Below are 5,000 nucleotides of genomic sequence, written 5' to 3' on the forward strand. Positions count from 1 at the left end.
GTGGCCTCGCTCGGGTACTGGTTCAACCGCGGGTGGAGGGGTGGTCCGCAGCGGTGCAATTTTCTTATTTTTGCAACAACCGAAGCAACCTGTTGGCGCTCGCACGGCTAGGAAATGCCGACTGGCGTGCGTCGCCTGCGTTCAAAACGGTTCTGGGCACGCACACGGTGTTGACTCTGCCCATGTCAAACACTGCAGTGTGCAACCCAAGGGGACTCAGGCACCCCGCCCGCCCCCTAGGTGCCTGTGAACAGGCTTTGTATTTTTATTTTTCATCATCAAGTACACCGCCAGGTGACACTTTGTGATTTTTTTTGCTCATAAATACAATTCTCTTATTTGTAAAACAACGGAAGCAACATGTTGGCGCTCGCACGACTAGGAAATGCCGACTGGCGTGCGTCGCCTGCGTTCAAAACGGTTCTGGGCACGCACACAGTGCTGACTCTGCCCATGTCAAACACTACAGTGTGCAACCCAAGGGGACTCAGGCACCCCGCCCGCCCCCTAGGTGCCTGTGAACAGGCTTTGTATTTTTATTTTTCATCATCAAGTACACCGCCAGGTGACACTTTGTGATTTTTTTTGCTCATAAATACGGTTTTCTTATTTGTAAAACATCGGAAGCAACATGTTGGCGCTCGCACGGCTAGGAAATGCCGACTGGCGTGCGTCGCCTGCGTTCACATCGGTTCTGGGCACGCACACAGTGCTGACTCTGCCCATGTCAAACACTACAGTGTGCAACCCAAGGGGACTCAGGCACCCCGCCCGCCCCCTAGGTGCCTGTGAACAGGCTTTGTATTTTTATTTCTCATCATCAAGTACACCGCCAGGTGAAACTTTGTGATTTTTTGTTTTGCTGCTCATAAATACAATTTTCTTATTTGTAAAACAACGGAAGCAACCTGTTGGCGCTCGCACGGAGAGGAAATGCCGACCGGCGTGCGTCGCCTGCGTTCAAAAGGGTTCTGGGCACGCACACAGTGTTGACTCTGTCCATGTCAAACACTCTATAGTGTGCAACCCAAGGGGACTCAGGCACCCCCGCCCCAAAGGTGCCTGTGAACAGACTTTGTATTTTTATTTTTCATCATCAAGTACACCGCCAGGTGACACTTTGTGATTTTTTTTGTTCATAAATACACATGTATATATATATATATATTTGACACTTTGTCATTTTGTCTGTTCTTTTCGCCACAGGCCAAGTTTATTAAACCAGGGTTACCACCGGTCTGGACCCTGGCCGATATTTCAGACCGACAACGGAGTTCGGAAAGCCCGCACAAATTCATCTTAAATCCTCATATAGGACTTCCGAGAGCTCTTTGAAAGGTATTCTATTTGAAAACGCTTACCACCCTCAAAGTCGCACTTTTCTGGGCATTTTTAAAGTGTGACCGTTGTCTGAAAATGTTCTGAAAATCGTGTCCCCGAAAATCTCCGGGTACCCCGCCAACCTCCCCTGCCAACAATTGCAACCGTAAGGTCGGGCGGTAGTCCTACCGACGAAGAGGCCCCAAAGCCCGCAAAACGCCATTTTGCCATTTTCTCATCGGGACTTCCGAGGGGAACTCATTAACGAGCTCCAGGAGTGGTATGCCAGAAATTGCAACTTGACCCGTCGCCGGGCACACCCGCTACTCTCTGCGGGAATACCCCCACCGGGTGCCGGGTAAAGGCCTCGGATCTGACCTCATGGACTTCCGTCTGCGCACGGATTTTGCTCTCGCGGGCCCAAGAGCCACTTTCCACGGCCTACCAACGCAATCCGAAGTGCATTGGCCAACCATTACAACGGGAAACACTTTGCCTCTCCGCCAGAGACTAAGTCCAATTGGTTAACCATTTCTCAGGAAAACACTTTGACTCTCTGCCAGAGACTAAGTCCAATTGGTTAACCATTTCTCATGGCCGCAATTTGCCTGCCGTTCAGAGACTAAGTCCAATTGGTTAACCATTTCTCGTGAAAACACTTTGCCTCTCCGCCAGAGACTAAGTCCAATTGGTTAACCATTTCTCTTGAAAACACTTTGCCTCTCTGCCAGAGACGAAGTCCAATTGGTTAACCATTTCTCATGGCCACAGTTTACCTGCCGTTCAGAGACTAAGTCCAATTGGTTACCCATTTCTCGTGAAAACACTTTGTCTCTCTGCCAGAGACTAAGTCCAATTGGTTAACCATTTCTCGTGAAAACACTTTGTCTCTGCGCCAGAGACTAAGTCCAATTGGTTAATCATTTCTCAAGGCCACAATTTGCCTGCCGTTCAGAGACCAAGTCCAATTGGTTAACCATTTCTCTTGAAAACACTTTGCCTCTCTGCCAGAGACTAAGTCCAATTGGTTAACCATTTCTCTTGAAAAAACTTTGCCTCTCTGCCAGAGACTAAGTCCAATTGGTTAACCATTTCTCGTGAAAACACTTTGTCTCTCCGCCAGAGACTTAGTCCAATTGGTTAATCATTTCTCAAGGCCACAATTTGCCTGCCGTTCAGAGACCAAGTCCAATTGGTTAACCATTTCTCTTGAAAACACTTTGCCTCTCTGCCTCTCTGCCAGAGACTAAGTCCAATTGGTTAACCATTTCTCTTGAAAACACTTTGTCTCTCCGCCAGAGACTAAGTCCAATTGGTTAACCATTTCTCTTGAAAACACTTTGCCTCTCTGCCAGAGACTAAGTCCAATTGGTTAACCATTTCTCGTGAAAACACTTTGTCTCTCCGCCAGAGACTAAGTCCAATTGGTTAACCATTTCTCTTGAAAACACTTTGCCTCTCTGCCAGAGACTAAGTCCAATTGGTTAACCATTTCTCGTGAAAACACTTTGCCTCTCTGCCAGAGACTAAGTCCAATTGGTTATCCATTTCTCTTGAAAACACTTTGTCTCTCCGCCAGAGACTAAGTCCAATTGGTTAACCATTTCTCTGGAAAACACTTTGCCTCTCTGCCAGAGACTAAGTCCAATTGGTTAACCATTTCTCTTGAAAACACTTTGCCTCTCTGCCAGAGACTAAGTCCAATTGGTTAACCATTTCTCAGGGGCACACCGAGGGCAACCTGTAACGTCTCGCGGGCCCGGGGGCCCCTTTGCACGGCCTGCCAATGCAATCCGAGGCGCACTGTCCTTCGTTTGGTTAACCATTTCTCAGGGGCACACCGAGGGCACCCTGCATTGTCTCGCGGGCCCGGAGGCCACTTTGCACGGCCTGCCAATGCAATCCGAGGTGCTTCGCCCTTGGCCGCCTTCCCGGCCGGCTTCGGGACGTTTCGGGGGCTCTCACCGGGGCAAATCCGGTCCCCCGGGCGATTAGGAGGCCTCCCCGGGCAGGCCCGGGCTTCAGGCCGCCGCTTTTCCATCCCGGCCGAAAGAGGCGAAAAATGCCGAAAATGGCCAAAAATGGCCGCCGGCAGGGCCTGTCGGTCGGTTTGGCGGCAGCCTGGGTCGGTCCCTGCAGACCTGGAGGCTCGAGAAGGTTTTTGGCGATGTCGACCGATTCTCGATTTGCCACCTCCTACTATTCTGCAGGTACCCCGCCAACCTCCCCTGCCAACAATTCCAACCGTAAGGTCGGGCGGTAGTCCTACCGTCCAGGAGGCCCTAAAAGCCCGCAAAACGCCATTTTGCCCTTTCCTCATCGGGACTTCCGAGGGGAACTCATGAACCAGCTCCAGGAGTGGCATGCCAGAAATTGCAACTTGACCCGTCGCCGGGCAGATTCGCTACTCTCTGCGGGAATACCCCCACCGGGTGCCGGGTAAAGGCCTCGGATCTGACCTCATGGACTTCCGTCTGTGCACGGATTTTGCTCTCGCGGGCCCAAGAGCCACATTGCCCGGCCTGCCAATGCAACCCGAGGTCCATTGGCCTCATTGGTTAATTATTTCTCGAGAAAACACTTTGCCTCTCCGCCAGAGACTAAGTCCAATTGGTTAATCATTTCTCAAGGCCACAATTTGCCTGCCGTTCAGAGATTAAGTCCAATTGGTTAACCATTTCTCTTGAAAACACTTTGCCTCTCTGCCAGAGACTAAGTCCAATTGGTTAACCATTTCTCAGGGGCACACCGAGGGCAATCTGTAACGTCTCGCGGGCCCGGTGGCCCCTTTGCACGGCCTGCCAATGCAATCCGAGGCGCACTGTCCTTCGTTTGGTTAACCATTTCTCAGGGGCACACCGAGGGCACCCTGCATTGTCTCGCGGGCCCGGAGGCCACTTTGCACGGCCAGCGAATGCAAGCCGAGGTGCTTCGCCCTTGGCCGCCTTCCCGGCCGGCTTCGGGACGTTTCGGGGGCTCTCACCGGGGCAAATCCGGTCCCCCGGGCGATTAGGAGGCCTCCCCGGGCAGGCCCGGGCTTCAGGCCGCCGCTTTTCCATCCCGGCCGAAAGAGGCGAAAAATGCCGAAAATGGCCAATAATGGCCGCCGGCAGGGCCTCTCGGTCGGTTTGGCGGCAGCCTGGGTCGGTCCCTGCAGACCTGGAGGCTCGAGAAGGCGTTTGGCGAGGTCGACCGATTCTCGATTTGCCACCTCCTACTATTCTGCAGGTACCCCGCCAACCTCCCCTGCCGACAATTCCAACCGTAAGGTCGGGCGGTAGTCCTACCGACGAAGAGGCCCCAAAGCCCGCAAAACGCCATTTTGCCCTTTCCTCATCGGGACTTCCGAGGGGAACTCATGAACCAGCTCCAGGAGTGGCATGCCAGAAATTGCAACTTGACCCGTCGCCGGGCGCACTCGCTGCTCTTTGCGGGAATACCCCCACCGGGCGCCGGGTAAGAGCCTCGGATCTGACCTCATGGGCTTCCGTCCTCGCACGGATTTTGCTCTCCCGGGCCCAGGGGCCACTTTCCCCGGCCTTGCGAAGGCAATCGGAGGTGCTTCGCCCTCGAAACCGCCTTCCCGGCCGGCTTCGGGACGTTTCCGGGGCAAATCCGGTCCCGCGGGCGAAGGGGAGCCTTCCCCGGGCACGCCCGGGCTTCAGGCCGCCGCTTTCCGT

This window comes from Cetorhinus maximus, unplaced genomic scaffold (genome assembly GCF_964194155.1).
Source record: "Cetorhinus maximus unplaced genomic scaffold, sCetMax3.hap1.1 HAP1_SCAFFOLD_373, whole genome shotgun sequence".
NCBI lineage: Eukaryota > Metazoa > Chordata > Chondrichthyes > Lamniformes > Cetorhinidae > Cetorhinus > Cetorhinus maximus.